Source organism: Bos mutus, chromosome 8 (assembly GCF_027580195.1).
Source record: "Bos mutus isolate GX-2022 chromosome 8, NWIPB_WYAK_1.1, whole genome shotgun sequence".
NCBI lineage: Eukaryota > Metazoa > Chordata > Mammalia > Artiodactyla > Bovidae > Bos > Bos mutus.
This window is the reverse complement of record NC_091624.1, coordinates 68,263,591-68,278,151: the sequence shown is the minus strand read 5'-3', so window position 1 is coordinate 68,278,151 and position 14,561 is coordinate 68,263,591. Positions and strand designations below refer to the sequence as shown.

The window sequence follows — 14,561 nt, the reverse complement described above, 5'->3', positions numbered from 1 at the left end:
CTCTGCTCTGAGACAAAAAGAGATGAATACGTTAACAAGGGTGGCAGGAAGAAATCCACTCCATAGATGCGCCTATTAAGGGCAAGGTGTTATGTTGAGCGAGAAACTAAAAGGACTGAAAACCTCACAGAGATTGTCTATGTGTTAAAGACACAGCCAAATCAGTGAAAAATAGAAAACAATCCCTCTAAAGTCTCTCAAGGCTCAGCACTACTGACATTGTGGGTTGAGTAACTGTCTGTAGTGGGAGCTGTTCTGTACATTGTAGGGTGTTAGAAGCATCCCTGGCCTCTACCCACTTGATTCCCCTGAATCATTAGAATAAAAAACTTCTCCAGACATTGCCAAAAGCCCACTATGGTGCAAATTCACCCCCCACCCATACTGCTTGAAAACCACTGCTCTAATGAGATAGGTGTTGAAATCCACAGAAATAACTGGCTGCTTCAGGGCCTTATCTGCATTAAATGCAAGTCTTTTTTAACATAGTAAGACACAAGCCAACAAATGCAGAACTATCTTAGAAGAAAAAAAAAAAAAAAAGAATCCCCCTCAAATTACTCCTTCATAAAGGACATTAGTAGCACTTGAGACAATGTTTACATTCTCTCAGACCTGTGATTTGTTGAAAAATTAATTTATCCTATCTATGCTTTGATCTTTGAGCAAATTATTTCCTGAGACAAGATTTAACTTGTGAGTGCCCTAGAGGCTAAGCAGCTGTCAGAGGGGAAGTGGCATCAAATTCCAGGTGGCAAGCAGAGAGGGGGCCTCCCATCCACCCAAGCAGACCCTGCTCAGAAACACACCAAGTGCCTCCGAGGGGTCCAATTTTCCCATGGAAGATTAGAGGTTCAAACTACAATGCAGCTGAGCTCTGTCTTCAAAGAAGAAACAGCCTATTAAGACATGGGTCTATTTTATATATAAGCACTAGTATTTCCATTATGAAAGCCTTTTTTGTTGTTTTGTTTTAGTTTTAGTTCTTAATTTCACAATAAGGAAGACAGTCAAAACTCAAGTGGTCTCCCTGCTTCTATCCCTCCTTTTTACTAGAAGAGGTAAGGGGGAAGCTTCCAGTCTTCCAAGAGCTTTTGCTCATCTCAGACCTGTCCTGCAAGGTGCATGCTGTCAGCCAGATGGAACTCATGAGCCCTGAATAAAATATTTGTTGTAATAAAAACCACATGCTTGACCTATAGGAATGCTGGCTGCAAACTAAGACCAGAGTTAACTGTGTAATCTGTTCATACTGTGCCTTCTATAGTAGGCAGGATAATCAACCCCCAGACACAAAGATGTCCAAGTCCTCATTCCCAGATCTATGACTCTATGATACGTTACATAGCAAAAAAGGACTTTGAAGATGTGATTATAGTTAAGGACCTTTGAGGATAGGAGACGTCCTTGGGTTATCCATATGGTCCAGTGTAATCATGAATCCCTAAAAGCAGAGAGCGTTTTCTGGCTGTGGTCAGAGAGAGAGAGCAGTAGCAGCAGGAAAAACTCAAAGCATGAAAGGGATGCAACTCACTGATGTGGCTCTGAAGATGGAGGAATGGGGTCATGAGCCAAAGAATACAGGTGGCCTCAAGAAGATGGAAACAACAGATTCTCTCCCAGAACTAGCCCTGCCCACCCATTGATTTGATTTTAGTGAGACCTGTGTTGACCTTGTGACCTACAGAACTGTAAGATAATACATTTGTGTTGTTTTACACACTAAACTTGTGGATTTTATTATAGCAAGGTTAGAAAAATGAATACAGATTTTGGTACCTGGAAGTGGGGTGCTGCTAGAACAGATCTAGAAATATGGAAGTGGCTTTAGATTTGAGCAGTGAGTGGAGCCTGGAAGCCTTCTGGAGAGGACGGTAGAGAAAGTCTAGATTGCCTTGGACAGACCTGTTTGTGGACATATAGATGTTTGTTACTGATTGCTAAGGAGGACTCAGAAAGAAGTGAAGACCGTAGAAGAGAAAGCATAAATCACCTTAGAGAGATATACCTAAATGGTCAAGAGCAGAGGAAATCACAAACACCACCATATACCATACTGCCTACTGTGGTCTCAGAAACTGAAGCCCCAGATGGGGGGAGGCCCCTGACAAACTGGGGACACCTCTGCCACCCAGAAGCTTCACTGGACAGACCATCTCACTCTGCAATGCACAAGGCCATTGTCCTCGGAACACTGCTACATCCCAGCCATCTGACCTGGGGCAAACGACCTCTCTGACCTGCATGCAGCGATAATGCACCCATCTCGCAGGACTGTTCTGGGGATTAAATGAGGTCATGCACAGAAAGTCCTTGGTGTGGTGCTGAGTGCAGAGTAGGCACTCCAAAGTATGAGCTATTTTTCTGACCCCGTCTAGAGGGGAAAACAACTGGACAGGAATATATCCTTCCTTTCTCCCACAGAAAAGTCTTCCCTAGAGAATACTTAGGGCCTAAGCATGAAAGAAGAAAACAGAGGCAAACATGGATGCTCAGGAAGCCAGTGCTCCTATAAACCAAAGGCAAGGTTTGAGGACTCAATAGGGCTATTACAAAAAGCAAGGGACAGATGGACTGAGGGCTGGGGAAACTGCCCAAGGAAGCAGAGAAAGACAGAAAGGAGGTTGAGTTGTTCCTGCTGGTGACTCTGTTACTGGAAACTTGCCAGCTGCAGTCTGAGAACACTGGGCAGAGATACTGTGCCATCGCCAGTGCCAACTTGGACAGGAAGTGATGCTGCTGGATCCCACGGTCGAGAGGCAAGCAGGAGGGGGTGAAAGAGGCACCCTTAAAGAAAGGCATCATTTTTAATTCTCCTGCCTGGCTTCCTACCTCAGCCTCCCCTCTTCATCCATGAAATTATAAAACACAACAAAAATTAAAAGACCACAGTTATTCATATAGGGGTAAGACAAAGCAAAATTTTATAGAAACTCATAGAATTTTCTACTGAGAAAAGCTTTTTTTCCTATTGTAAGTTTTTGTTTGTTTGTTTTGTTTTTTAGTTTTGGAGCTTTCATAAAGTTTCTGGGACAAGACATCACTGGGAAGAAAAGAGGCCCTAAAAGCATTTGAATATCTCTTTCTGTCTCTGTACCCTTGATGGTAAATTACAGTAGTTCATTCCCCAAGTGGAGAAGGCAATGGCACCCCACTCCAGTACTCTTGCCTGGAAAATCCCATGGACGGAGGAGCCTGGTGGGCTGCAATCCATGGGGTCACTAAGAGTCAGATACGACTTCACTTTCACTTTTCACTTTCATGCATTGGAGAAGGAAATGGCAACCCACTCCAGTGTTCTTGCTTGGAGAATCCCAGGGATGGGAGAGCCTGGTGGCTGCCATCTATGGGGTCGCTCAGAGTTGGACACGACTGAAGCGACTTAGCAGCAGCAGCAGCAGCATTCCCCAAGATTAACAGTCAATAGTTAAATGTCTGCCAGCAGGCTACTGCATAACTAAAGGGGGGAGGGGAATTCACCTTAGGAATTATTATGACAAAACCAGCACGCAAAGAACTAAATCATTCTCCACTAGTATGTTTATAAAACAGAATATATACATCTGCCAACACAGTCAGCATTTTCTGCCTAAGAGCAGCATTTTCTGCCTTTCTTTTCCTCAAAAAAAATCTCCTGGTGCCTGTTGAGAAGACATCACATCTTACATTACTTTGTTGGCAGTAAAATTCACAGCCTCCCTGGCAATGTAATTAAGGCACACATTTTTATGACCGAAGCACATGTACCCACTGAACACAATAATGCTTTCAAAAAGAACAAACAAGCTTCAAAAGTTCTTCCAACAAGCCCATTGTTTGGGATTTACAAGCTGGAGAAACATACATTTCTACATTACATTTTCTGAATTTCCACCAGTTGGGTAGCTCTAAAGGCTCATTCTTCATACTCCCACTATGATTATTCAGGCCCTTTCCCAGTTAACCCAAACAGGCAGTTATCAAGGCGGATGTATCATCTGGGTGCATATGACAACAGGGCTGGGTCTTTTTATGCCCCCCTTTCTCTGCTCCCCATGCTGCACATCTCTCCTGAACCTTGTGGGTAAACAAAGAGTGGGAAAAGGACTGGGCGACGTATCCCTCTCCTTCTGTGAACCCAAATCTGTGAGCGCTGGGCGTGTCAGCCAATCTCCAGAGCCTCCTAAAAGGCTGATGTGGGCGCACAGTGACTTTGTTTTGCTTTTCGCAAGCCTGGAGACAGGAGGCATGGCTTGGAGACAGTTAGATAATGAACTTAGCCACTGAAAACAAATTCCAGACTGCTTTTTGAACAGCAAAACAACATAATGGGTAGGAACCGTTCCAAGTTCACATGACCTTTGCATCTGCCTCACTTAGTTCATCAGGAACTAGGAATGACACCCTGGTTTTGATCGACTGTGCCAAAAACCAGCCTCTGTTATCCCTGACTTCTCACTAGGCAGTCAATCAGGATAGTCCAGACATCCAAACATGATCAAGGAAAAACTATTTGGGATTCAAATAAGTCAAATAACTCAGACTGGAAGATCAAGTATTTTGAAGGTTAAAATATATATGTATATAAAACTTTCCATTTTATATGTTTCTTTCAGGGCCATAAGAGGTTTCATATAACACTTTAAATCCTATGCGTTATCTCATCTGTTCTTACAAAGATCCTAGTAACTGTCTCCATGTCCATTCTTCAGATGAACAAAGTGAGAAAGGAGAAACTTGGAAAGGTTAAACAACACGCCCAAGTCACAAATCCGCAGACCTAAACTCTGATCCTAAATTCACACTCTTAACTCAGGATTAACGTCTATGATACACCGTTATGAGCAGCAGATTCTTAAAACAGCTATGATTCGTCCAAACTGTCCTGCAGGTTCAACGAATTTTACTGACAATATTAATTATTGTCTCCTTTTTTCAACAATCTTTATTCCTATGTTATGAAAACCTCACATACCCATCTTTGCCTCTGACTGGCCATCAGTCACAGTATCTTCTTGGCACTGGCTTCAAAGCAATGCAAATATTCACAAGCGCCTTTCTTGTCAAAGAGTTACCATCACTGCAGGACAAAATCCAATTTCAAAACGTTCTGACCAGCAACCACACAGTGCCAGACACTCCACCATCTTCAGAAAGTTACCTAGGGACTCTGCTCACAGCTACCTTCCTGCCCCCTCCTACGGCTGTGTACACAAGCTTTATCATAACCACAATGGCCAGTTTTGCTTTCTGGCTAAGAGAAACAATATGCACAGTTGACCGAGATGCTACCATGGGTAAGGAAATCTCTGATCTACTCTAGAAAACTGCAAGTACATTTCTTCATAATAAACTCAAGCAGTTTTACCCACTTCCAAGATGTTTTAAAACCAGTGATTAAGAGTGAATTTTAATCATAGGCTTAACCAGCAAATTGTATGCTCAAGCCAAGTAGCTTGGTGAAGACTTTCAAATAAGAAATGTTTAGCTTCTGAGTATCAGCTATATATCTAAACATAAAACAAAACAACTGGAAAGTAGCATAGTTGTTGTCACGGGGAGTGGAGGGGAATTAAGGAGTTAGTATTTAGTGGGTTTCTGTTTGGGAAGATGAAAATATTCTGGAGATGGATGCTGGTGACGGCTGCACAGCCATGTGAATATACTTAATACCACTGGATTGTACACTTAAAAATGATATTAAAAAAACATAAAACAAACAGGAAAACGTATGCTAGCATTCAAGTGACTGCTTCTTTTTTGAAATTTCTCACTTATAAAGGGAAATGAGGCTACAGCAGCACCTTTTAAAACAAACCTCTGGAAGACCCTGGGCCCACTCCAGGCATTACAGGGAAGATTTTAAACCCAAGTTTTAGGTCCAGAGTTCCTAAAGGGAGAGGAGCACTCTCAAATTACTGTTCAATCTATACACACTGTAATGTCTAAATGAAGCCAAAGTTTCCTGAGAGTCCTCTGAGGAGAGGACTGACCACGGGGGCTCGGAACAGCTCACTCATCAGTTTACAGTCCTGTTATGGACTAAACATCTGTGTACCCTCCAGACTCACACGCTGAAGCCCTACTCTCCAGTGTGACTGTATCTGGAGAGGGGCCTCTAAGAAGTAATTAGGTTTAGATGTAGTCCTGAGGGGGAGCACCATGATGGGATTAGTGTCCCTTCAAGAAGAGGAAGAGGCCAGAGCCCTTCCTCCTTCCACACAAGAGGACACTGCAAGAACACAGCCTTCCACAAGCCAGAAAGTGGGCTCTCACCAGAACCCAACCACGAGGCACCTTGATTGGGCCCCCCACCTTTCAGAACTGTGACAATGTCTCTTAAGTAACTCAGTCTGCAGTATTTTGTTACAGCAGTCTGAGCTAAGACAAGTCTACTTCATAATATATCTGTGCTTGCACCCATAGTCAATGTTTTAAACTCATTAAAACAGTTTCTGAAATGCTTCACTCATGAGTATGCATTACACCTCAGGTGGCCACCTAAACAAGTTCTCTTCTTTCTCACTGTCACAATATTAATATGGCAGCAGTCTGGCTCACACAGACACACACAGAGAAGTGGCAACTGTTTTTTCCATTTTACAGTCTATTCGGAGCAACACTGAGGAGAGGTGCCAAAAGGCTGTCATGGTTCAGAATGAAAAGGTCTCCGGTTCACTGAGTCTCTTTTCTCATCTCAGATGGATAAAGGCTTTTCACTGGAGGAAAATCACCAATGTGACTTGCACTACAGCTGACTACTGATCATGTATTTTCATCACCTGAGAATGAACTAAGCTCATCTCAAACGACTTAGTGTTCCCACAATCAAGTCTCTTCAACTCTCAAAGCTGAGTTTTGCTGTGCAATTGTTGACCTATGTAATCACTTTTTTTCTCTCCCTCAAGGCTAAATATTCTGATGTGTAAGCCAGTTTTGATGCCAAAGGTGAATAATTAAGTACCTCTTACCCTTGTTTTGGCATCCTGCTTCCTACTCATTGGAAAAAATAAAGCAAGCTTTGAGTTAGAAAACTATGACCTTACCTAGGGTGGTGTACTTCTTTTTACACTATATAAAATTCTGATTGGTTTCCTTTAAAATTTACATAATTCAAGCGTTAGTGAAAAATTGATGATTAACATCAACAATAAAATAAAAATAAAAATTTAATCTTCCCTAATACAAAAATATGTTGGAAAACTTTTAACAATTAGAATAATGTTACAAATAAAATACAAATAGCTCAGCAGAGCCACAGAACAGAAACAGACACAAAAGCATATGGGATTTTGTATATTGTAAAGGTAGGTAGCATCTGCAATCAAAAAAAGAGAAAGAAAAATGAATTATTAATAAATACTGGGAAAACCAGCAGCCATCTGAAAAAGGTAAACCTGACATCCCTACTTCCTAAAATAAATTTAAGATGGATTAATAATTTAATTATAAAAATGGAAACCACAGAAGTACTAGGAAAAACCCAGGTAGAATATATAAAAATATATATTTTATAAAATACAGAAAGATATATGTTATATAAATATATATTTTATAAAACATACAAAAATATATATTTTAGACTGGAGAAGACTTTTTTCCCTTTATGGCATTCAATTCAAAGGCTTTCAAACAAGCAGTTGGTAAATTCACCTACCTGAAGAAATGCAACATAATCCAAGTCCAAAAAATGAAATAAACTGTGAACAACTCCAATTCTTATTACCAAAAAAGGTCCTATTTCCTTCATAAATAAAGTGTCACAACTTGAAAACTAACAGCCCAGTAGCAAAGGATAAAATAGTTCACAGAAAGGTAAACACAAATGGCTTTTCTAGACTCATAAAAAGATATTCAACTCTTAAGACAAAGGCACATTAAAACCACATGAAATACCATTTTTCACTTATCAAACTGCCAGAGATTAAGCAGTTTCATAACATAATATGTTGGCACAGATGTGGGAAAAGGTACTTTCATACCTTGCTGGTGATAATTATACATAGTAGCACAATTTTTATGGAAGACATTTGGGGCAATATTTATTACAATTATGTATGTGCGTGCTCAGTCGTTGTCTGACGCTTTGCAACCCCACAGACTGTAGTTAGTTAGGCTCCTCTGTTCATGGAATTTTCCAGGCAAGAATGCTGGAGTGGGTTGCCATTTCCTTCTCCAGGGGATCTTCCCAACCCAGGGACTGAACCTGCATCTCCTGTGTTTCTGGCACTCCTGTGTCTCTTTACCACTGCACCACCACAAATCCTTTCACTAATTCCATATTCAGAATTTGTCACATGTGAACAAAACAATGTTTATGCAAAATTATCTCTTGCACCATTGTTACAAACAGCAAAATCAATAGGAAATAGAGTCAACAAAACCCAGAGTATCTGTAAAAAGAAATACTATGCTGTTGTGTTTAAAACTATAAAAATATAGGAGAAATTGTACCTACACCACGGAATCTCCAGGTATGATTACATGAAAAAAGAAGGTGCATAACAAAATGTAAAGAATGGTATAATTTGTGACTTTAAAGGGGAAGAGAATACGAGAATAAACCCATATTCGATTTTATATACAGACAGAGTACTTCTGAAAGGAATGGCACTGACTGTCTCTGAGGAGGGAATGTGGTGGCCAGGCAGGAACTGAGAGGCTTTTCACTTTGCTCTTTTAGGAGGAGCCTGGTGGGCTATATATAGCCCATGGGGTCACAAAGAGTTAGATATGACTGAGCGACAGCACACACACTCTCCTTTAAATTTGAGTCATGCATTATCCACTTGAAAATTACTTTTTAATTCAATACAATGGTCGTAAGTAAAGCTGAAGAATTCAACCCAACATTGAAAAAAAATAGACAAAGATCTAGGAGAAAAAGGTAAGAAAATTGAAAGGACTGCTCCAGAAGATCAATATTTCAATCAAGAAAAATTCAATCAAGAGAAAAAGTTATCAAAGGTAATTCAAGAAATTTTCCAATAATTGAAAAACATAAGTTTCTAGATTGGGAAGGCAATTCTGTGTCCAGAAAATTTAATGAAAATAGATCAATGAGACTACCTCGGACAACCAGCTGAGCCACAAGTGAAAAGTGAAGTCACTCAGTCGCGTCCAACTCTTTGTGACCCCGTGGACTGTAGCCCACCAGGCTCCTCCGTCCATGGGATTCTCCAGGCAAGAATACTGGAGTAGGTTGCCATTTCCTTCTCCAGGGGATCTTCCTGACCCAGGGATTGAACCCAGGTCTCCAGCATTGCAGGCAGACGCTTTAACCTCTGAGCTACCAGGGAAGCCCATAAAAGACACTAAAAACTTTCAAAGAGAAGAAAGGGAAAAGTTCCAGCTTTCATAAAAGGCTGGAATTTTTGCAAGAAATCTTGTCAGTTATGAAGGAAAAGATTTCCAAACCAGAAAAGTACATTTAGCTAAACTATCAAGAGTGTGGGAGTTAGGTGGTATGACTTAAAGACATGCCAAATTTCATGAAAATGTATCTCCCATGTAAATCTTCTCAGAAGCTGCTGGCTAATGCCCTCCACCAAGAGAAGAGACCAAGAGACACCACAAGGAAAGGACACATCATGGGATCCAGGAAACAGGAATAAGGGCCATCTCCGGGCTGATAGGCACACTTCATAAGGAATGCCTTCAGAAGGAAAGGATCAGACAGCTATCCTGAGGTCTTTAAACATAAAGAAGAAGGTTGGGCTTCAATCTGGGTGTGAATCAGTGAGAGGTACATAAATCTAACCATTCTTAACTCTGGGTGAGAAAAAGGTGTATTTGAGGAAGGAAATGTCATTTGAATGACACATCTTAGTTATGAACGATTTTCACAGTCACTATAATCTAAATGTTATATATTAATCAAATTAAGCAACTAGGTTTACATTAGGAAGATTTTAGAAAAGACTCCATGGGAGATATTATGAGTTACAGTTTCATCTTCCACAGTATGAAGACAGGAAACAATACTCAAATTCAGATTTTAAAAAATCAAGAAATGACAGAATAAGCATATTTTCTCAAAACACTGTCATTTTCACAGTCACAAGTATCACCATTTTCAACAACATTAGGAGAAAAACAGATTTCTAAGTAGTTTTCTGTAAGGAGAAGGAATCAGGGGAGAAAAATAGGGCAGAGGGGCTTCTATTTTCATTTACAGGCCTTACAGGGTAATTTAACTTTTTAAAGTATATATACACAAACATACAAAACATTGACATTTTCCATAGAGCCAATATTCATGTTTTGTTTTTTTTAAACACATGAGACTCAATGATGGGCTAATCTGCATTACCAATGTAATAAAATCCACATTTCAAATAGCATCTAAGAACAACCTATGGTTTTTAGGTGACTGGTGCTGGTACTGTTCACCAACTCCAATCTGAGGCTTGGGGACATGGGCATCCCCAGGTTGACCCATTCATTAGGAGAATGCCTCAGACACAAGGTCAGATGGATAGACTCTTTGAAGGTGTTCCCAGTACTCTTGTGATTTCCATTACCTCATTCTTATGAGAGGTGAAGTTAAGGATGTGTGTGGGTTTGAATGCAAGACTTGATTAAAAGCAACTTGAATAGGAAACTGAACTGATTTGTAAGAAACAATGGCTTTAGGTAATCAGATTTTTTAAATAAATGGAAACTACTGATCCTCTGAGTGACAAACTCAATTTGTTGAAAAAAACAAAAACACCAGTTGTGGGCTTTCCCAGTGGATCAGTGGTAAAGAATCTGCCTGCCAATGCAGGAGACACAGGTTTGATCCTTGATCCAGGAAGAATCCACATGTCTCAGAGCAACTAAGCCCATGTGCCTCAACTATTGAGCTTGTGCTTTGGAGCCTGGGAGCCATAACTACTGAGCTCACCTGCCTCAGTTACTGAAACCTATGTACCCTAGAGCTCGTGATCTGCAGCAAGAGAAGCCACCACAATGAGAAGCCCCTGAACCGCAATGAAAATGCAACTAGAGAAGAGCCCACATGGCAGCGAAGACGTGACACAGCCGAAAATAAATACATAAAATTTAAAAATTACATATGAAAAAACATTGTGTGGTTACTAAAAGAGTCACTGCAAAATTCCCATTTTCAGTTCTAATGCTTAATTAGCAGCCACAGGAGCAGGGAAATTGGCACAAGCCTTGAGGCTTACACTCCTAGATCACGTGGCTAACATCACCACACGCCTGCTTAAATAAAAGTACATTTACTAGAATTATTAACTCACATTTGACCAACTCATGAATGTGATGTTTTGCAGATTTTTTTAAGCATCTTTGTGACAGAACTTGCTCAAATTGAAAAGAGGTTTCTCTAAAAATTTCAAGCAAAACTGAAGTTCTAGGAAGACACTTAGGCCTATGGCTTTAGACACCCCTAAAACAACTCTCATTTTAAAAGCACATGCTAGGGCATCAGTTAGGTATCCAGACTGAACAGCCTTCTGTTAATTTAATCCTCCCTGGTTTTAGCCAACAATTCCTCTTATCGAACTGGAGCAAGAAATTGCTCAAATTTTCTGTCAGAAATAAAGGCCCTTGGGTTTAAGAAGCAAGAATTTGGGATTGACTAGCCTAAGAAGTGCTGCAATTCATGGGGTCGCAAAGAGTTGGACACAACTGAGCAACTGAACTGAACTGACTGAGCCTAAGAAGTAGACAATGGTAGTTTACAAGTACATTAATATCTGTATAAGTACAATTCAATCAAATAAAAGCCTATGAAGAGATAACATAATCAAAATTGCTGTTTCAGAATACTGACCAAACCAGTAAGCACACTGCCTGAAACAATCATGACAACCTGGATGAAAACTCAAAAGAAAATCAGCTATAAGCTAAGACAAACAACTCTCTGATAAACTGTGACTTCTTTGTAGAACAGAAAAGAATTCTTACACACCGATTACTCTAAAGGTTACTTGAATGGTCTAACAATAAAAGGCATAGTTCTTCTCCAAAAATAAAGAAAAAGAACTACAAAGCAACTTATCAACAAATGAAAGCTAGTAGTAGTAGTGTTAGTCGCTCAGTCCTGTCCGGCTCTTGCGATCCCATGGACTTAGCCCACCAGGCTCCTCTGTCCATGGGATTCTCCAGGCAAGAATACTGGAGTGGGTTGCCATTCGCTTCTCCAGATCTTCCTGTACCAAGGATCCAACCTGAGTCTCCTGTATTGTAAGCAGATTCTTTACCATCTGAACTACAGGGAGGGGAGACAGAAAAGGAGGGAAATGATTGTTATTATTTTACCTATATATTGAAACACAGAATCACTATTAAAGTTAAGCATAAAACTTAGTTCCTGGCATCCTGGGAGCCAAAGCATAAATGGAAACTGGATGAGGTACACAACTTTCATGACTGGGAAAAAAAAGTCCCAGTTCATCAGAGAAATACTGTAAACACTTTTCAAACAGAGAACTAAAACATACACTTCCTCCTTGGAGGGATTCTGAATGGCACAGCAAATCCTCATCAGTAGTTTATTCAACAATAAAGATGTATTGGGGAATGTAAATTGGTACAGCCACTATGGAGAACGGTATGAAGATTCCTTAAAAAACTAAAAAGAGAACTACCATAAGACCCTCAATCCTACTCCTGGGCACTTATCTGGAGAAAAACAGGATCTGAAAGGATTCATGCACCCCAATGTTCACTGCAGCACTGTTTACAATAGCCAACACACAGAAGCAACCTAAATGTCCATCAACAGAGGAATGGATAAAGAGTATGTGGTACATACATACAATGACATGTTACTCAGTCATTAAAAAGAAAGAATGCTATTTGCTATGACCTAGAGATTGTCATACTGTGTGCAGTCAGTGAAAGAGAACTATCATATGATATCCCTTATATTCAGAATCTAAAAAGAAATGATACAAATGAACGAAACAGATTTAGAGAACGCATTTACAGGATTGGGGGAGGGACTAGTTAGGGAGTTTGGGATTGAAAGGTACACACCACTATATCTAAAATGGATAACCAACAAGGTCCTACTGTATAGAACAGGGAATTCTGCTCAACCCTTATGTGGCAGCCTGGATGGGAGGGGAGTTTGGGGGAGAATGGATACATGTATATATACCACTGAGTCACTCTGCTGTGCAGAAGAAACTATCACAATACAAAATAAAAAGTTTTAGAGACCTCCTTGGTGGTCCACTGGTTAAGACTTCACCTTCCAGTGCAAGGGATATGGGTTTGATCCCTAGTCTGGAAGCTAAGATTCCACTTGCCTTGGGGCCAGAAAACCCAAAACACAAAGAACAGAAACAATATTGTAACAAATTCAATAAAGACTTACCAAAAAAAAAAAAAAAAATCCATTAAATGCTTTCTACATTTTCAGGCTCTGTTCTGGAAGTCTGATATATATCAGCCAATGAATCAGATAAAGATCCCTGCCCTGGGGAAGCCCATAACCTACGGCAGTAGATGGACAGTAACCATCCTAGGTAAAGTTAGTATGCTATAGGGGAAAGAAAAGGAAGAGCTAGGCAAAGAGGGTCAAGAGAAGGCAGATTATAATCTGAACAGTTAACGTACTGAGATGGTGCCATCTGAGCAGGACTCAGCATGAACAAGCACAGAGATAAGAAGAGCAGCCTGTGCAAAGGCCCTGAGGGCAAGTACGTAGGCATCCCTGAGGAAGAACAAAGAGCTGCCGCTGCTGAGCACAGGAGCAGGAAGAGTGCTGGAAAGGATGCTAGAGGGTAACCAGGGGCCAAGAGGTCAAGAATGCCACGGGGTTCACTGAAAAAACTTCTCTTACAGAAACAGGAAGCCAAGAAAGGGTTTGAGGAGAAAAGTGTCTCATCTGACTTCTGTTTTTAAGGGACCACTGTTGAAGCAGGGAGACCAGTCGTGAGGCTGCTGCAGTAATCTAGGGAGGAGAGAATGATGGCAGTGGAAAAGGGGGAAGAGGCGACAGGTTCTGGATATATTTCTAAGGTGGAGAGGAAAGAACAGAGGGCAAACACAGCCACAGTTTGGGGGTATTTACCATCTATCAAGGAAGACTGTGATAAGAATGAGTTTGGGGGGAAACCAGGAATTCCATTTCAGCCCTGCCAAGCTTGAGGTGGCTATCAGACATCCAGGTGGGAACACCAGGAGGCAGTTGGACATGTAAGTGTAATGTTGGGAAAAGAAGTCACAGCTGGAGAAATGAATGTGAGAATAATCGGAATATGGATGATACCTAAAGCTTTGAGGCTGGATGAGATCACCAAGGGAGCAGATGTCTAGAAAAAGAATCAAGGATTGAGCCCTAACCATCCGTGCAGCACCCCCACACACACACCTTTCCAAAATCATAGCTATGAAGAACTGGCAAAGATAACTGAAAAGGAGTGGCAAGTAAGCCAGGAGTAGAACTAGCAAATGTACAAAAAAGTTTAACATGAGCATACTTTATATTATCCATCAACAACAGCAAAGTTGTATCATCAAGTCAGAGTTCAAGGGAGGCACTTTCAAGGCGAAGCTACCGCACTGCAGTCCAGAGTTTTGGCCAATTCTGCATGATTACTACAATCCGTACACACCAG

The 14,561-nt window shown here is 40.7% G+C and overlaps 1 protein-coding gene across 2 annotated transcripts in view; it reads right to left on the bottom strand.

The window, feature by feature from the left end:
* KANK1 (KN motif and ankyrin repeat domains 1) overlaps positions 1–14,561 on the bottom strand; it is a 214,971-nt gene that overhangs the window by 183,095 nt on the left and 17,315 nt on the right. The window lies entirely within an intron of this gene.